Here is a 20,149-nt window from a genome sequence, read left to right as displayed (position 1 = left end):
GAAGCTCTAATAGTTGTTTTCTTAATGCTGATGTACTTGTATAGGTAACCAAACATTGGAAACCAAGTGAACAGCTTTGTAAACCGACTGTCAGTGGGCTCGCCTCTGCTGTGTAGTGAGTGTGAATATGACAATAGATGTCGAATTGATCTTCATTATTTTGATCGGAATCAGCAGATTTCTTCGAGAACGTTTTTTCAAATGTTTGTCTTTATGAAGACTGTGTCATGTTGCATTTAATTACTCACGTACTACATTTACATGGGGGTCTAAAATTGTGTTTTCGTAAACGAATATCCTAGAACCGCTTTTGTTTCGTCAAGTAAACACTCCAATACTGATTTTGGAAAACCGATTTAAGCTGCCGGATTTCCTCGTGCAAAATCGATTTTCACTCCAATGTATCAGCTCAACCGTTTTTAAAACGTTCAGGGATAGCCAGCTTTCGTCTTGTTTTGAAAAATGGCAGCTAACTGGACTGCAGCTGAAGAGATTCATTTATCCAAGAACGTCACCTCGAAGAAAAACATTATCATGCAGTAATACACTGATGAGCCAAAACATTATGTCCACCTGCTTAATAGCTTGTTTGTCCATCTTTGGAACAATATACATCACTGATTTGCATATCATGGATCTGATGGTTTGTTGGTAGGTTCGTGGAGGAATGTGGCACTAGATGTCTACGCATAGGTCATGTAATTCGCGTAAATAACGAGCCCCTGACTGGCGTACGCAGTGATGCAGTGATTGCACCCGGTAACGACCAATATGGGCTCCATAGGATTTACGTCGGGCGAATTTGATCACCATGACATCAGCGTGAGTTCACTGTAATGCTCGGTTCTGGCTCCGAGACTTGGAAGATTTTACTGCTGAAAGATGACATGGCCGTCGGGGAAGTCATCAACCATGAAGACGTGCACTTGGTTCACAGCTGTCAGCATGTCTTCGATTACTACCACAGGTCCGTGGCAAAGCACAGGAGAATATCTCCCATTGCATAATTCTACTCCCACCAGCCTGCGTCCGTGGCGCGCTGCATGTTTTGAGCCGCCCTTCACCACGATGACGGCGTTTGTGGGGAGAACCAGCGACCTGGTGTAGCAAAAATGTGATTCACCTGAAGAGCCGACCGCTCGCCATTGATCGACGGCCGAATCCCGATGGTTCCGTGTCCACTGCAATCATAATTGACGAAGTCCTTGGGTCAGCATGGTAAGACGTGGGGTGGGTCTGCAGCGGAGCTCCATATTCAACAATCAGGGTGTATACGCCCCGCCGGCCACGGTGGCCGTGCGCTTCTGACGCTACAGTCCGGAACCACGGGACTGCTACGGTCGCAGGTTCGAATCCTGCCTCGGGCATGGATGTGTGTGATGTCCTTAGGTTAGTTAGATTTAAGTAGTTCTAAGTTCTAGGGGACTGATGACCTAAGATGTTAAGTCCCATAGTGCTCGGAGCCATTTGAATTTGTATACGCCCCAGGACAACCGGGAAATCTGGGAAAAACCCAGGAATTTTTTCGTACGAGAGAAATCCGGGAAAAACTCGGGATTTTTTTAGACTTCCGCGAATTCTTCATTGTTTAAGTTTTCAGTTAAATTTTTTAGTTTTGACTTGTAAGAACTGGTACTCTAACGAAGAATTTTGCTTTAGCCAGCTCCTGCAGAATAATGCTGTTGCAATAAAACGAAAGCGAGAGTAACACCTGAATAAAATTTCAGTTGCAAATAAAATGCACCATTTACAACAACAAAACACAGTGCACACACAAGCATCTGCCGACAGCAAAATGTCCCACAGACTTTGCAATACTTCGTAACAACAAACTGCTTTCGATGCGTCTTTCACGTGAGCCTCGTTTCGATGAGCTTGACGTGCCAACTGTTTACATTTCAAACAGGTAGTTGGGAAACATTGCGAATGGTGGTTTGAGAAGCGTTACTTTCGAAGTAAATTTCCTTTTAAGCAAGATGAGTTATGTTACATGCGAGAATGTGCCATGAATTTCTTACATCGCGGAGTGTTAGACTGTCATTCAAAATTTAACACTGAGGACCATGCACTGACTAAAACTTCGGGCTCAAAAGACCAGCCATTTATGGCATTACTTAAAATTTTGCTGGCACATTTGTGTTTTGTATCTTACAGGGTAACACACGCTAAAAAAGACCATGTTTTGAAGGTCAGTTTGTCATATTTCTTTTAATTCTTTCATATTGACAAATATTGTATGTGAAAGGTTACTTTTCTTGTAGCTATTTGTGTGAATATAAATTTAAAGCATTAACTTTTCTCATTTGTTTGTTCGCGCTACTTACCAGTGATATTACTATTGGCTGGCTACATCACATATCCTATCGCTCTGAATATGTGCTGTTATTGGCTGCCGAGATCGCGTGACATGAGCTGTAATTGGCTGACAAAAGCGCGTAGCAATCTAGATTTCAGTGCTTCGGAAGGTATCGTGTTGTATTTCGTGAATTTGTGTTTATACTTTCATAATACGAAAATATGCACTATAATGGTTGCCGTATTGTTTCTTGATGGGTTTCATTTCCTAATATGCCGGGAATTTGTATGCCGGTATATAAAACCTTCACTTTTCAAAGGATTGAAAAGTTTTACAGCGTCGAGGGAAAGTGTATGTCACTTAAGACGGAAAACAATTTACTTTCACCCGGCAAAAAGTGTATTTTGAATCGGGAAAATCCGGGAATTTTTTTTCTTGTCCGCGTATACCCCCTGAACAATGTACGATGAACGGTGTGCTCCGAAACACTTATTCGTGCACAGTATTGTGCTCTTTCGGGAGAGATGCCGCAGATCACCATCTATCCTTCTTTAATGAGCAGGCAAGCCCCCGAACCCTACGTTCTGTGAGGAGTGGTGGATCTCTAACCATTTAGCGCGTAATGGTAGTTTCACTGTCATGCTACCTCTTTCCGTAGTGCTCACGAGAGTAGCACATGAACATTCGACCAGCTTCGCCGTTTTCGAAATACTTGTTCACAGTTTCTGCGTGATAATAATCCGCCCTTTGTCAAAAGTCGCTTATCTCAGTGGATTTCCACATTTGCGGCCCATATCATCACCAGAGTGATCCCCCGTTACGTGTCTGCTCTGCTTACATACTTTTGTTACCGCTTCACGTGCCCGCAAAGCCACCAGGCGGCATGCAAGGTCGCGGTTGGCAGTGGTCATAAGTTTTGGCTGTTCATTGTATGTTCGTTGTTCGGACGGAAGTGTTGCACCAGCTTCCTTGTCTGTCTCGCAAGGTTTTCGCCACGACCCTACTTATTTATTTACGAAAAATAGCAGAATGTTTTCAACCTGCTGAACAAGCGATCTCATACTCGTGTAAGATACGTAACGTGGCAGTCGGTAAGTGAAGGGGCTGCAGGGGGCGTGGGTGGTGGTGACGGGAAATCAGGCGATGGTCGCGACGCCAGTGACGGTGCAGTAAGCTGTGCAGGTTATCAGGGCAGACGGGCTGTGAAGAAGAAGTTAGCCTCAGCACATCCATAAAGATAGGCCAAATGGCTTCTCGGCGTCAGCGCAGCGAAATCGCCCTGCCACCGACTACTTACCTACAATAATTTATTTAGAACATCGGCAACGAGCCTCGTGCCCATTGTCGCTCCTTTTTTTGTGTTCCATCCCAGTAAAATTATAGTTAATTATTTCCTAGACACATTATGTTGTAATCCTGACAGAGATAAACTACGAAACACGTGAACACGAATGCAGTTCTTCTGCTTATCGCCGCGCAGGGCTATTTTATTTCTCGCGTTCAGGTAAATGTAAAAGGACACTCCGTTCCCATAAGGAATCAAGTTTTGACACTATGACGTTGCAAAGTACATGAATCTGTTTAAAAAAACTCTAGTTATTCTAATTGTGTCTGTTACAAACTTCACAGCTAAGAGGATACGCTAGACTAGTGGTTGTGTGATCATACTGTTGCTTTTTAGAAATAAATTAACCGTGTAGATGTAGATGTACTATTTATCAAGTCTAGATTTAGGTCGCAGAGCGCGAAAGGAAATAAAAAGAGATCAGAAATCTTCATGAGAAGAGCTTCGAAATTTTACGCGAGTTAACACGTTCTTCAAAACTCTACATACAAACCTGGAGTGTTATACAAGTAAACCGCAGTGGAGACTTAATACATCACGACGGCACCTTGAATGCTAGTTGAACAGAAATTTTGACAATGTCTCAAGACAGTACACAAGGACATAAGGGTCAAGACAAAGAGGAGTTGCGTAGTAGAAGCGCATTCTGTCAGGACTCAGTAATAAGCGTCGGAAAGGATTATGTGGGTGTTATTATTATGCTTCTTGTAAACAAAAATTCCTATTTATATTCATCTGTTCTTCTATTTGCAAAATACAGTCTTCATCTGTTCCTGTCTTGAGGCAACATTTTTCGTCTGTACGCAATTGAACAACCTTGACACTCGTGTACCTCTTCGGTGTTACCTTCGTCTAACTCCATATTATAAGGAGTAGTCAAATGAAAATGATGTTGTTGTTGTTGCTGTTGTGGTCTTCAGTCCTGAAACTGGTTTGGTGCACCTCTCCATGCTACTCCGTTCTGTGCAAGCTTCTTCATCTCCCAGTACTTAACTGCAACCAACATCCTTCTGAATCTGCTTAGTGTATTCATCTCTTGGTCCCCCTCTACGATTTTTACCCTCCACGCTGCCCTCCAATACTAAATTGGTGATCCCTTGATGCCTCAGAACATGTCCTACCAACCGATCCCTTCTTCTAGTCAAGTTGTGCACAAATTCCTCTTCTCCCCAATTCTATTCAATACGTCCTCATTAGTTATGTGATCTACCCATCTAATCTTCAGCATTCTTCTGTAGCACCACATTTCGAAAGCTTTTATTCTGTTCTTGTCCGAACTATCTATCGTCCATGTTTCACTTCCATACATGGCTACACTCCATACAAATACTTTCAGAAACGACTTCCTGATACTTAAATCAATACTCGATGTTAACAAATTTCTTTTCTTCAGAAACGCTTTCCTTGCCATTGACAGTCTACATTTTATATCCTCTCTACTTCGACCAACATTAGCTATTTTGCTCCCCAAATAGCAAAACTCCTTTACTGCTTTAAGTGTCTCATTTCCTAATCTAATACCCTCAGCATTACCCGACTTAATTTGATAACGTTCCGTTATGCTCGTTTTGCTTTTGTTGATGTTCATCTTATATCCTCCTTTCAAGACACTATCCATTCCGTTCAACTGCTCTTCCAAGTCCTTTGCTGTCTCTGACAGAATTACAATGTCATCGACGAACCTAAACATTTTTATTTCTTCTCCATGGATTTTAATACCTACTCCGAATTTTTCTTTTGTTTCCTTTATTGTTTGCTCAATATACGGATTGAATAACATCGGGGAGAGGCTACAACCCTGTCTCACTCCCTTCCCAACCACTGCTTCCCTTTCATGTCCCTCGAGTCGTATAACTGCCATCTGGTTTATGTACAAATTGTAAATAACCTTTCGCTCCCTGTATTTTACCCCTGCCACCTTTAGAATTTGAAACAGAGTATTCCAGTCAACACTGACAAAAGCTTTCTCTAAGTCTACAAATGCTAGAAACAAAGGTTTGCGTTTCCTTAATGAAAATGATGCAGATGGGAAAAAAAGTAAGTAAACTACTTATTATTTCAAAAGTGATCGCCATAACTGTTAATACATTTATCCCACTGACGGTTGGTGCTTCATGGAAAAATGTTTGCAGTTGACTACGAAACCGTGACTGTACCAAGCGTGCGCCACAAATGTCTTTTTTCAGGGCTCCAAAAATATGGAAATCTCACGGGGAGAGATCGGTACTAAGTGGAGGATGTGTAAAGGGCTCCCAGGGAAACTTCTGCACCGTACTCGAAACAACCTTGACAACATGTGGGCCCGCCCACAGGCTGGCAAGGTTGCTGCAGAAGCTTAGTCGCCAGGAGGGTGGTTTGTGAAGGACGACGCTTGAAATATTGCGAGGGCCCTTTGATAATCCTGAATAACTGTTGTAATGCCTTTGGTCCACCGTAGCACCGGCTGGAAGGGGAAGAGAAGTCTATACAAAGGGAAAGAACGGTTCCAGCGGGGCGAGTAATCGTTTCCAAGACTTCTCCTGCAAACTCTTGCCGCCGCCCCCCCCCCCCCCCTTTTACCCACCACTTCTGAGTGTAAATTTCTGCTGATGATCTTGGTTGGTGATAGATCATAAAACCTGTTCTGGACAATAAGTATTTAAACCGGGTTTTTCATATTATTTTGTCCAGGAAGAATATGGGATTATTGCCACCTCCTTGTTCACGTCTCGATCCACTTTGTCGCTAGCGGCCTCGTTGCCGACGGGACGTTGAAATCTAATCGTTCTTCCAGTAGACTACTCTATCGTTCAGGGAAAAAAATATGAAATGTCCAGGGGCAGCAGAACAGAAAATAGTTGTTCCCAGGGACGTAAAGCGTAGATAGTGAACGGCCGCATGTGTCAACGTTCGCAAAGCCCAACTGAGCGAGTTTCCGATAGCGTATTTCCTGGATATACGGCTGCTTTGTTACGCTACAGCACGTGTCTGCTGGCGACCGTTTCGGCACTAGGAAAAAAAATTACTACGATTGCTGGCGGCGGGATAGTAACGGTAGTGGATGGTGTAGGACTTCCAGCGCATTGTGGATCTGTTCTTCTGGCTCATCAGCTGGCTGACATGCTCATTCCATTAAATTAGTAGTTACTGGTCGGAATATGCCAACGTAACGGTCTTTAAAAAAGGAAGAAGTACAAAAGCGAACGAAAAGTTGTAATATATGAGTCAGTGTTTTGTAGAACTACAGTTCTGCTAGTGAAGATTGCTTTAAATATGCTAGCATTCTTTGGCGTCGCATTAAGCTACCGATGCATTTGAAACAAAACCGTAGTTCTACATCCGTTCAATTCCCCTTCAGTATATGCTCAAGTAATATAGGTCTTTCGAGAATATTCCGTTGGTATGGTTCTACTGGCTTATTATTAGCTCTTCTTTTAAAACTGACAGTTCTACTCTGTAAAACAGTGCTACAGGATGTCAAGATTATACTTACTTGCTTACCGGTTTAGAATGAGAAATGTATCTCTCTTTTGTGTTTATTTTGTACAGCAAAAATCCATTTGATTCATCTAAAAGACTGATACTGTCCAGAAGTGAAAATACTGTGTATGTTGATTTCATTTGGTAGGAGATTACGTCTGACACGAGATAATATTACTGTATACAGGTGCTACGAAATTTGTGTTACACAACATTTCTCATTCCTGCTGAGTTTCTGTTATGCAGGAAAGTGCTTATTGCAGTTTTCATCCTAAAGAGAGACTTCGACATTCTTATACATTCGAAAGTTTTTGAGTGTATCGTTTCAAAAACAACTCTTAGGACATACGGTCGTAGGGGGAAGAGTAAGGAAGAACGGTCACACTAACCCACTGAATATACAGCAACCAACCACTTTATATACTTTTATTTATGCCGGGATGCGTTTCAGGCTTTCACCGATCTTCAGTTGGCGTGTTTCTTATATCACTCTTCACTAAGTACATAGTTGAATCAACAACAGCTATTTGGACGCTCCATTGACCTGTGCCAAATAACAGTTTCGTTTACTTACTGTGCATTCCGAATTGTATATTCATGATATATTTCTTGTTAGACGTACGTACTTCTTACTCTGCGTGTTGTTGCTACGATTTTCGTATTTATAATCGTAGCACAAACACTTTTTACACTTGTATGTTGCACATAAACAGCGCAGTATCGGCCATGGTGCCGACTGACATCTATGTTTACACCGGAAAATTACGACGACTTGCTGAAACATAACGCCTCCGAATTTTTATGTGAACACTCTTAATCTTTTAAAATAAAGCAAAGGTTATTACCATTCTTAATTTTTATTCTCCGACGAAAGCATTTCTCCTAACGCGAGACCAGTTTGTTGATACCGTCGCTATCGAATGTTTGACTTTTTGATACCGTCACTGCGGAATGTTTGACTTTGTTGATGGAGACACAGTCTCACCTCTGCTTGCACCGCTTCATCTCTATGAAAGTGAAGTGCTTGAAGGTGTTCTTTAAGTTTTGGAAGCAGATGAAAATAGGAAGGGGTCAAGTCCGGACAGTATGGAGGACGATCGATGACAGCGAACCCAAGACGTCGGATTGCTGCAGATGTCGCAGCGCTCATGTGTGGTCTGGCATTGCCGTGCTGAAGGAGGAGAGGGTGCTCCAAGTGAAGTGACGAACTCTTCGAACCCCGATTCCAACAAGCTGTTTCTCGCGCACCGACACACTCACGTTACGCACCGCCGTGTTACAAGCTACAATTCGGAGCCCTCTAGTAGCAGAGGGCTGCACATATACAGTAACGTTTTATTTAGAAAGCTTTTAGAGTTTTTACATGAAAAATTCGTAGGCACTAGTTTTCAGCACTCCCTCGTATATCTGTGGTCCAAGTTACATATTACTTACTGGTTCTGAATATACTATTTATAGTTCAAGCTCCTGTCTGACTAAAAAATTAAAATTGCCTAGCATGAATTTGTTGAGTGCTGTGTATGGTTATTTATAAGTTCAGTAGCGACTGGTTAATTAAACTATACCGAATATTACGAAAATAATATACTTCAATTTATATAAATGAATTTATATTAAATATTTTATTCACAGTTGGAGGACATTTTTAAGCAATAAACGCACAACAACTGACTTACATGATTGAGAACAACTATATTGATTGGGTGCGCTCACATAGGATATGACAACAGAAATTTGTAGTCTTTTGTTTATTATTAGTATTATATTTTTCACGAGTGTAATTAGTGTGTTATTGTAAAAAGTAAATTCTGGAAATTCCTTAGAAATTTTTTTTGGTTAGCTTTGGTTGGTCATTTAGGATGCACATTTGGCAATGCACATTTATGAAAATAAATTTCAGTTTCTTCAGGTAAGTTTATACTTTTCCTTTGTTGGCCAGGTGGAATAGTTGTGAACTATGTCGGTCTTTCGGTATTCATCTTCAGCTACACGGGTGAAGCAAATGTGGATTTGCTTAAGTTTTGTAGACGAAAAACATCCATGATTGATATTGAAATTTCTTCGGGTAATTTTGTTACGGGAATTTACGAACACTCTGTATATGTGGTGTCTGTTATATATATTACATAAGTAGTGTGTGGTATAAGTTGGGGTGTTATGGGAGACGTGCTAGGGTAGTCCGTGCGGTTCTGGTGACCACTGTGTCTGGATGGCGTAGTGGTCAGCGCATCTCCGTAATAAGCAGAAGACCCGGGTTCGAATCCCGCTCCGGCACAAATTTTCACGTTTCCTCATTGATATAAATCAGTACCCACTGGTAGCTAATGTCTTTAATTTAAATGAGTGTTATGGATTGCACATAAATAGGTGGAAAGAGCCATTGCTGTTTGGATACAGAAACAAGCATTTCTAAGTGTATCCACGGAGCAACTGAAAGTGGAATATTAACATAAAACTAGATGCAGCAGAAGCAGATGCCACGCTAAGATTTATTGGAAGAATAATAAGGAAATGTATTTCACTTACGAAAGAAATAGTTTAGGAAACACTCGTTAGACCGATTCTTGAATATTGTTCGTCACTCTGTGTTCTTTGTCAAGCAGCACTAATAGAGGGTATACGGGAGATCCAAAGCGCATTTCGGCATTTATTAAGCGTGAAAGCATTAGGAAGAGGTTTATCAAACTCCAAAAGCAGACGCTACAACAGAGCCGTTATGCATCTCGTAGAAGTTTACTACCGGATTTCTCTGAGCGTTCGTTGCAATGAGAATTAGGTAATTCTTGCCAAATTCTTCTCACTATAGAGCAGAACGGTAAAATGAGAGAAATTTTAGATAATTTGGGGGCTTATTGACGACAGTCGCCCCCAAGCGTCATTCGCCAATGGAATAGGAAGTGGGGGAAATTATAGCGACTCCAGGTGCACCTTTGCAAAGCACTGCAAGATGGCTTGTTTGATCGAATGTGTGTGAATGTGGAGTACTCATCTGAAGCATGGCCGACTGAGCTACGGTGGCTCGTGCAAGATTTGTGGTAAGTTATACAAAGTAGCAGGCGCGCCTGAAGACGGCCGCTGCTGAAAGAAGGAGACCGGAACGCCTGCAGGCAGCCGTGGCACGCGCGATGGGCACTGCGCCACGTGCTTCGGAGGTCCGCTCCACTCCAGCGCGGCCGGTGCGTCGCTAGGAATGCCGCGCCGCCAGCACCAACAGATAATCTCGCCACTCGCCACTGACTCCCAGACAGGGATTCTGCCTGTTCCTCGTGTGGTGTTCCGAACTGCGGCGGTCTTTCTCAGTGTTCACATTTTCTAGCCCACCAGTAACACCACCACCACCACCACCACCACCACCACCACCCTACTTTATAGTCTATCTGCCATGTATAAAACACCTTTAAAGTCTGATAGCTTTACAAATGAGCTAATGCGTTGAATATTTGACGTTAACATGTAAACTAGAAATGGTTGGAAATCATGTGTTCAGTTTGTTGGATTCGCTGTAAGTGCTCTCATTCATTGGATGAATACACTGAAGTGACGAAGTCATAGGATAGCGATATGCGCCTGTATAGACGTCGGTAGTGTCGCCTACAGAAGGTATAAAGGGACAGTGCATTGGCGGAACTGTCATTTGTACTGGGGTGGTTCAAGTGAAAAGGTCTGCGACGTGATTACTGCCGCACGACGGGAATTAACAGGCAACGCGTAATGGTAGTTGGTGCTAGAAGCATGGCACATTCAGTTTCGGAAATCGTTAGAAAATTCAATATTCCAAGATCCACAATGTCAAGAGTGTGCCAAGAATACCAAATTTCGGGCATTATCTCTCGTCACGAACAACGCAGTGGCCGACGACCTTCACTTGACGACCGAGAGCAACGCAATTTGCATAGAGTAGACAGTGCTAACAGACGAGCAACGCTGCTCGGAAAAAAAAGAAAGAAAAAAAAACACGTATAAATCAATGTGTAACTTACGACGAGCGTATCCGTTAGGATATTGCGGCCAAATGTGGCGTGAATTAGCTGTGGCAGCCGACGACCGACGTGATGGCTATTGTTAAGGCCACAGCGTCCCTCCTGGGCTCGTGGCGTTATCGGTTGGACCCTAGAAGACTGGAAAACAATCGCCTGACACGATGAGTACCGATATCAGTTGGTAAGAAAACAATGTGTGTGAAATCTTATGGGACTTAACTGCTAAGGTCATCAGTCCCTCAGCTTACACACAACTTAACCTAAATTATCCTAAGGGCAAACACACACTCCCATGCCCGAGGGAGGACTCGAACCTCCGCCGGGACCAGCCGCACAGTCCATGACTGCAGCGCTTAGACCGTTTGTAAGAACTGATGGTAGCGTTAGAGTGTGTTGCAGACCTACGAAGTCATGAACCCAAGTTGTCAACAAGGCACTACGCAAGCTGGTGGTGGCTCCGTAATGTTGTGGACGATGCTTATATGGAATGAATTGGGTCTTCTGGTACAAGTCAACAGATCACTGACTGGAAATGATTGTTTGGTTACTTGGGGACCATTTGCAGCCGTTCATGGACTTCATGTCCCCAAACAACATGTGCTTATGGATGGCAATGCGCGACAGGTCGAGCGAATGATTTGACCACCCACATCGCCCAAGACGAATCCCGTGCAATATTTATGAGACAGAATCGAGAGGTCAGTTAGTGCACAATATACTGCACCGGCAACACCTTCGCAATCATAGACGGCTATAGAGGCAGAATGGCTCTACATTTCTGTAGGGGACTTCCGACGACTTGTTGAGTCCATGCCACGTCGAGCTGTTGCACTTCAACAGAAAAGCAGATTGGACACGATATTAGGCTGTATCCCATCGCTTCCGTCACCTGAGTGAATAGTCTGGGTAATTTCCGCGCCGTGAGATACGCTGCCTCAAGACGTATACGCACGTTCTGTCTGTAATAATCGTCGTACTGTGTACTTTAACTACAAAATTATACCTCCTGATGCATACATTATGAAAAACAATTTATAGTCTTAAATTCATGAAAAAATGAAAAGCAAATTTTTGTTGCCCCCTGGAAACCGTTAGATAGGCAACCTGCAACTGGGATCGTGCACCATGAACCGTGTTAGCCGTGTAGTAATATAGTTCCTGAAACAATAACACTGTACCTAATGTGTACAACGTAACTCTTCTAAATCGAGGACACTCTGTATGTACACTACTGTTAATTCTACACAGCGACATAGTTTTTTAGCTATTAGGGATCAGAAACGGGGCTAGTACGAGTCTAATGTTCGGTTGCATACTTTACAAATCAAGACGCCGCTGTTACATCAGTGGCCACGGGCTTCCTTCGTTCCCGTTGTAGTTGGTGAGTATGCGGAGTCTGAGAACTGTGGCGCTGCAGTCCTTTCATACTCGTCGACTCGTTCCCTCTTACTGAAGCATGCAGGAGTTTAAGGCTAGTTGTGACTTATTGTTAGTACGAAAGATGAGTACACGATCTTGCTGCTGTAAAGTAGCGCCGACAAGGCGAAATGACGGACTGTCGGGATCAGATAGCTTTTAACGAAGCTGCGTTCTGTGGTGCTGTGCGCTGTAAAAGACGAAAATAAATTCATTGGTGCAAATTACACAACTGCAAACGTATTCAGTTAGAGGAGGAGTGATATATGTAATAAGTTTTACGTTATATTTCACGCTTCAGACGAAAAACATACAAGTTTCGTCCCAACCAAACAAAATGGTTGTATTCTTGTTTATTAAAACTCGGCCATGAGAAAAAGTATGTGGTGTGTCAAACAAAAACTGGGCATACAGTAACATCACTTTTGTACCCCTTCAACAAAAAGCACGCTATTTTTGTATTTATTTGTTCATGCCAACTTGTGATTATAGAATAACAACGGGTTGTATAGCTTATCCTTCTTCTGGAAAGCCTGGAATTCTCAGGGAATTACATTTTACCTCGAAAAATGAGGAAAGTCTCAGCGAATTTCAGCAATTCCATAAAATGTCAGAGAATCCTACGTTTTTAACCTACCACTGAAATTTAATTTTATTGAGTTTTACAAGTCACAAATTTTAAAATACTTCATAGTGTGTTGGTTATTTTAATGTTGTTTCATATAAATTATCGATGTTTAAAAACTGCGGTTAAACCGCTGCTTATGGCTGGTACATAGCTCTGCTGAGAGGAAAGAAAAATCATTATTGTGGTATGCTGCCCCCTCCCTTGCCCGCTCATCATTAATTTTCCATTGATTTGTCAGGAGCTTCTTTGCACCATCTTCCTCATCATGCGTGGAATTTTCAGGGATTCTTTTTCCAAATTTGAGTAGCCATCCTAGATTGCACTTCATCCTGATGTCATGTTTCCTCGTACTGTCGTTACACATTCGGTAACTCATCGAAAATGTGTGTACATAATTGTTAGAATTCTGTTAATACATTATAAATATTAAAAAATTATCTATGTAAACGTATGTATAAACATAACAAAATTCACTGTTTATCGATCAGGTGTATAACTTGCTTCTGTCATTTAGACAGGTCGGACATTTTGTGATATTTCAACTTGCACTTGAGAAAAGATATAAAGCCCTAATCACGATTGTACAAAATAAATGAGTAATAATTTACATTTTAATGGCGGAAATTTCTTTCAAAGCAGTTGCGTATGTGGCGGTAGGACGCGAGTCCGCGGTTATACTTGCGAACTCGTGTACTCGCTCTCCTTGCTGAGCGAGTCGAGTCCACTTGTACCACACAACAGACTCAGGTGATGAATGGGCTGCGACGGAGACACTAATCGAGTCCAGTCTGCGGGCGCACGGAGGCGGTGAGTTCGGAGATGACGTCACAGGACTCTCTGGCGAGTTTAAAGCGAGTATACGGAGCTCATTTCTGATCTTTATTAGCTATTCATCACGCCTTCAGTTTATGGCGGACAGAAAGAAAGAATACAGAACGTAATAATTGCATTGAACATTTTTCATTGCGCTCGTAGCCACTGTCTTGGAAGTTGCATGAACGGGTGAATTCCTTCTTCCTTGGTTCCTATACCCCTTTGTAGACCGACAACCAAGATCACACGAAGTAGCTTCACAGTTATGTGACTGTCTTGAGAAGAATGTTTGCCGATGGAATCCATTAAATTATACGGAACGACGAAAGCAACGTAGTGTGTGCCACGTGGAATCGTTGTAGTACCACTATCGTTCTCAATATCGCATGAGTATGGGGAAATGTGGTACGACTTACGACTGTATTCCCATTCGACGTAATGAATCGCAACCATTATGAGTGGAAAAAAAAAACACACGACACTGTTGTAACATTCTACAATGTGTTAGAATATTGGAGCAGTGTCTTGTGTTTTTTCATTCATGATGTATAAAATATTCTACCAAGAAGCAACGGAACACTCAATCAATGCATTTGCAACTGTGTTTAAATGTGAATAAATGCAGGGTAATGAGCAGTGAAAGGACCCGATAGTATCCGGTTACTAGATCACTTGTAAACTTTTGGGGTCTGTCTCATCGTGGGAACATTTGTAGATACCTTACGGAGCAATATGAAATGAAACGAATGAGTTTAACCTACACGAAATTATAACTGTGATGATCACGGAACTTAAACGGAAATATTTGAAATAAATGCGATGTTGCTGTCACGAAACCCTTCTTAATACATTTAGAATGCCGGTACTAGAGTGAGACAGCGCAAAAGTTACGTTGTTTCCGTCGCGGGTATCACACAGTAGTTATGGGTATACAATAAGATGAATTAATCATTTTTCTACAGCTTAACAGAACAGAAACAGAATTGGAAGTCACTAGTATTAGTACGGTAAACATAGCACATTATACAGTGACTTACGAAGTAAGTGCTAGTCTAGTCGACCGCAATACTATTCAACTTGAGAGTGAGGGCGATTCGGTCGGCTTACCTTGAGTTGGGCATCATCTGGATTGGTAGGATACGCACGACTAACCTTGAAGAGTTGATAGTGCCATGCTTTTTCCTTAGTTATCGCTGTAATTGTTTACTGCAAAGTCACCGCATGTTTCCGACAACGGCGAAATGCAGTAAGTGATGGTTGAGTAGTAATTGTAGATAATAGTCCGCCACCAACAAGTCTCCAGTCACATAGTTTCATAAACCGCTGACGTCCAAGAGCGGTAGTAATCGAGAATACAACCAATATTTCGAGACTGTGTGTCATAAATTAATGTCTCATATTGCTTTTGTAGTTGATGCCACTTCAGAACGGCACTGGCACGTTGCAAAAGATATCAACGCTGGACCCGATGTCTTTCAAGATTGAGTTTTCACCATGTATCCGACACGTATCGCCGAGGGAGAAGAAGCAGTGATTATGCCAATAGTATCAGTGATCTATGCGTTCTTCTTGCTTGTTTTCGACTTCTCCGGTTGTTGTTCGTTTAATGACACTGGGAGTACTCTTTCCATAAGACCATATATCTGTCTAACTGAAGGTAGTCACGGGCATTCCGTTAATTACGTACTCTTTCTCATTCAGAGCAATATCAGAATGTTTGGCAGTAGCAGATCCACCTAACAGGTAGTAGATTTTTTACTATGAAGAAACAAAGAACAAAGACTGACTTTCAGCGGTTATCGATAGGCGCAGCCCAAACGCTACTAGTAAGCTTTCGGATGGTGTTATTCCGGGCCCACACGTTAACCTTCTCGTCCTTAGTGGGAGCTTTAAAGGTGAAGAGTACGATCTACCCCTGAATACTCGCACATTGTTGTGTACGAAGTGGGAAGCGGCTATCCACACCGGAATATCGTCAGCTTTCTGTTAGCTTCACAAGACAAATCCGTCGTTCGTGTCATACTCTCAGTTTACAGTTAATCTTGTTGAAACTCGTTTCCTTGGAAGCAGCGCCTGCGATATAGCAGTGTTATTTTATCGTGATAACGCTGTGTTCGCATGTGGTCGTAAATTTACTGTGCGGGGAGCGGCGCTAGATTTCTGCTGATCGCTGCGGGAATGCGACGGACGTCACAGCCGCTGCTGTGACAGCGCTTTGTTTTCCAATCGATCACGGGGAGCTACGATGAAGAATCGCTTGGGGTAGGCGCGACGGAAGGCACGTGGCGGGTATATCGTAAGGCCTGTTTTCTGTTGCCGCCAACTCAGTCAGATTAGTCTTGTGTTCTGTTGCATATTTGTCAGTGTCGCGGTTTTACTTTTACGGAAGAACATTTTCGTTTCGGTTGCGAACGCTGGTAGTTAGTACAACGGTAATGTTGCAGTGATTTTACTTGCGCACTCTCTCTGTTTATCGGTTCAGAGATGCGAGTTATACGCTGTAGTAACGGAGCTAGCGCAGGGGCCAGCTGAAAAAGCACCCAGTATCAACCGCTTGTGAGGAGGTAGTTTCCTACTGTCCGCATCTGTGTCACATGAGTATTGCCCTGTAGCGTTACGTGCTTCGAAGACAAACAAAATCATCTGTTTCGACGTAAAAACGCAGTTGCTGAAGAATCTTGAACAAGGCTTTGATGGATGCACTCTAGGAAAGAAACTATACGCGTCAGCAGTGTTCGTCATACCTCATAATAACCATAAGAAAGACATTTACAGTGTGTAGTTCATATGAATCAAATGCTGACAGGATGTTATTCAAGAATAATTATCTTGTTCGCTAGAGTGTATAAATATCTTCTACTTTCTAGGCGAATGAAGACTGGAACATATCTCCTTATCCCCTGTCCGCAGTTACCCCTTACAATTTTGCGATTAAGAAGACCATCTACGCAATGTTTAGCTACTTAATTTTTACTTTGCTGGCACTAGATACTTTTTGCTTTACTTGTATCATAATACAGTCGTAGTTTTGTTGATCGCCCTACCAGATTACCATTTTTGCCGTTGTCTTCACGTGAGCAATGACAAGCCTGTTCTCAATTTTGTTGTCTCTTATTATTCCTGTAACATACGACGTTCGCCACACACCTTTATTTGTACGTTTTGCCATTTAAGGCTTTATACACAAACAACAGGTGCGCTAAATGTCGTGCACGAGAAATAAGACGACGACAACGATCAGAAAACTGTCGGCATAGACAAGGAAATCCAAACAGTAACGAGAAAGTCGACTCTTTGATATAAATAAGGCGAAGCGCTTCTAAGGAGAAAAACTAAGAACTGAAATGTAGATTTTTTTTTTAAATCAACTTAAAAATCATTGTAGAGGCGAGCGATAAGAATTCTCTTTGATCAATAGCATCACAGATTACGAAAAAGTTATTGTGTACGCGTTAACTCACAAGCAAAGGCCATCTAAATGTTCTTGCCATCCGTCTACTTTTAATAGAACCATTTCATATGGGAGGAAAAAATATGCACAGTGTAACAGTTCTGCCGCGATGATTTGACTATTCACGCCGGAATTTAGCTTGCAATTTCATCAGTAACAGCTGACCTTAGCCGAAAGCGAGCGTACCTCTACATACGTTGCCGAAACACATTCACAGTCGCCCGTATGATTTCCAAAACAGGAAAACATCTCGCCGATTTGAGGGACAGTATTCTTCACCATGTCGAATCAACAATGATTACGTGTGTGTAGCCGTTTTAATGAAGTGTTTACCACACGATTTACGAGTAAACGAATCACTGATCTCATACATACAAGAGCTGCTGTTGCTAGTGCAGTAATGGGCGCAACTTGTAAAATTTCTAACATGGCAGTAACAGATGGTAAAAACATGTTGCGTAAGGAACAGGTAAGAAAGCATATCGCAAGTCAGAGCAGGGCAGCGCCACTCACTCCACTGTCTCTCTCTGCTGGAGGCTGCATTAGCGAGCCAGCATCAACAGCACAAGGTAAGGCGCTCTTCCTGTTCGAGTGGTGGTAATTGATGTGAGAAGCGAAGGTAGGTGGAGACGGGCACAAATGCAGCTTGGCAGGGAGGAGGGATCGGGGAGAAAACGCATAGAGCGAATAATGTGGGAGACATTTTCTCTTTCTCTTGAGAATGCGTGGTGCTATTAATAACTTACTGGGAAGCTAAGAACGGCAGGTCATCGAGAAGAATAACCAGGGAGGAGAGTGGACTCTCAGCCGCTACGTTTTTATCCGTGTGCAGTGGAGTTAAATGGCTATTAAATTTTCTAAAGAAAGAACAAACACTTTTGTGTTGATACAGAATAAACGATTTTCCGAGCTTAGACATAATGAGGCATCTGGAACAGAATGACCTCCTGCGCGGCATCCAGCATGGATTCCGAAAATATCGATCATGCGAAATTCAATTTGCGCTTTACACACATGACGTAAGGAAAGCCTAGGAGCAAAGGAATCAGGCGGATGCAATATATATAGACTTCCGAAAAGCATTTCACTAGGTACCACACGAACGTTTATTAGCAAATTTCGTAACTGGATCGAGGATTTCTTAGTAGGGACGACAGAGCATGTTATCTTGGACGGAGAGTCATCGACAGAAGTAGAAGCAATTTAAGGGGTGCCCCAGGGAAGCGTTTGGGACCCTTGTTGTCCATGCAGTATGTTAACGACCAGGCGAACAGTGATAATAGCAACCTCATACTGTTTGCGGATGATGCAGTTGCACGTAATGAAATACTGTATGAAATATCCAGGCCGATCGTGATCGGATCCGAAAGTGGTGCTAAAATTGGCAACTTCTTGTAAAGGTCGAGAAATGTAAAATTGTGCACTTTGCAAAACTTAGACAAACGGTATCCCATGAGTCAGTTTATATAAATACCTGAATACAACAATTTTTAGGGATATGAAATGGAATTATCACATAGGCTCAGTGGGAGGTTAGGTAGATGGGAGACTTCGGTTCATTGGCAGAATACTGAGAAAATGCAGTAAGTGTACAATTCACTTGTGGAACCCACACGAAATTGGACTAACTGGGATACTCAGCCTATACAAAGAGGGGCGACACGAATTGTAACAGCTTTGCTTGAATTACAGGAGAGCTTCACGGAAGTGCTGAAAAACCTGAGAGCGGGATGAGTCTTTAAGATAAGCACCAATTATTTCGCTATAGTCCGCCTCCGGTAGCTGAGTGATGCCGGCACGGTAGCTCAGCGTGTTCGGTCAGAGGGCTGCGTGCTCTCTGTAATAAAAAAAAACTGGGTCAAAGAATCAACGATCAACTTGAACGGATGTCTTGTGACGTCCGCCCAGACCAAACGCAACGAACTACATCGGGAAAAAAAAAATGAAAAATGGTCAGCGCGACAGAATGTTAATCCTAAGGGCCCGGATTCGATTCCTGGCTGAGTCGGAGATTTTCTCCGCTCAGGGACTGGGTGTTGTGTTTTCCTAATCATCATCTTTTCATCCCCATCGACGCGCAAGTCGCCGAAGTGGCGTCAAATCGAAAGACTTGCACCCGGCGAACGGTCTACCCGGCGGGAGGCCGTAGTCACTCGACATTTTATTTATTTCGCAATAGACTACTTACAAAGTTAGAAAAAACAGTTTTAAGAGACAAATCGAGGTTTTTCAGCCTGATACGTACCGTTCCTGTAGTGACCTCGAAGACAAGAGTAGCCTAATTGCGTAAAGAGCTGTTAAACCTGTAATTCTTCCCGCGCCCTATACGCAGTTGGAACGGAATGATGCCTTAACAAGTGGTACGTGTACCCTTTTGCCACACTATTCACAGTGGTTTGCAGAGTATAGATGCAGATACAGCACAGTGCGCGACAACGATATTGGTGATTCTTGTTCTTGATGCAGGTTCTTCTTATGAGATAAAAGTCAATGGTGCTGGAAGGTAAAACGCTAGTGATTAAATTGCATTAGGGATGTAAAGCTGTAAGTTAGGGATTATGGAAGTTTGTGCCGATGGTGGATTCAGGTGGGGAAATTGTGGGCTAAGAGAGTTTAAGGTACGAGTACTATGCAGATGAGTTCCTAGAGATGAAAGAGGGCATGGAATGAACATTCAGGATTATGGTTTTGATGGAACATGTCGTTCAAGAAGAAGAGAAAGGAGAGGGAACCGTTGGTGTGCAGTAGGAGAAGAGGGAGG

At 42.6% G+C, this 20,149-nt stretch overlaps 1 protein-coding gene and 1 non-coding gene across 2 annotated transcripts in view; both read left to right on the top strand.

The window, feature by feature from the left end:
• Nucleotides 1–20,149, top strand: part of LOC124797897 (SUN domain-containing ossification factor) — a 258,179-nt gene that overhangs the window by 136,924 nt on the left and 101,106 nt on the right. The window lies entirely within an intron of this gene.
• Trnai-aau lies at nt 9,304–9,376 on the top strand. The gene has a single exon. It is a non-coding gene; the product is annotated as a tRNA-Ile (tRNA).

The sequence above is a fragment of the Schistocerca piceifrons genome, chromosome 5 (genome assembly GCF_021461385.2).
Source record: "Schistocerca piceifrons isolate TAMUIC-IGC-003096 chromosome 5, iqSchPice1.1, whole genome shotgun sequence".
Taxonomy (NCBI): Eukaryota; Metazoa; Arthropoda; class Insecta; order Orthoptera; family Acrididae; genus Schistocerca; species Schistocerca piceifrons.
This window is presented reverse-complemented; position numbering and strand designations above follow the sequence as displayed.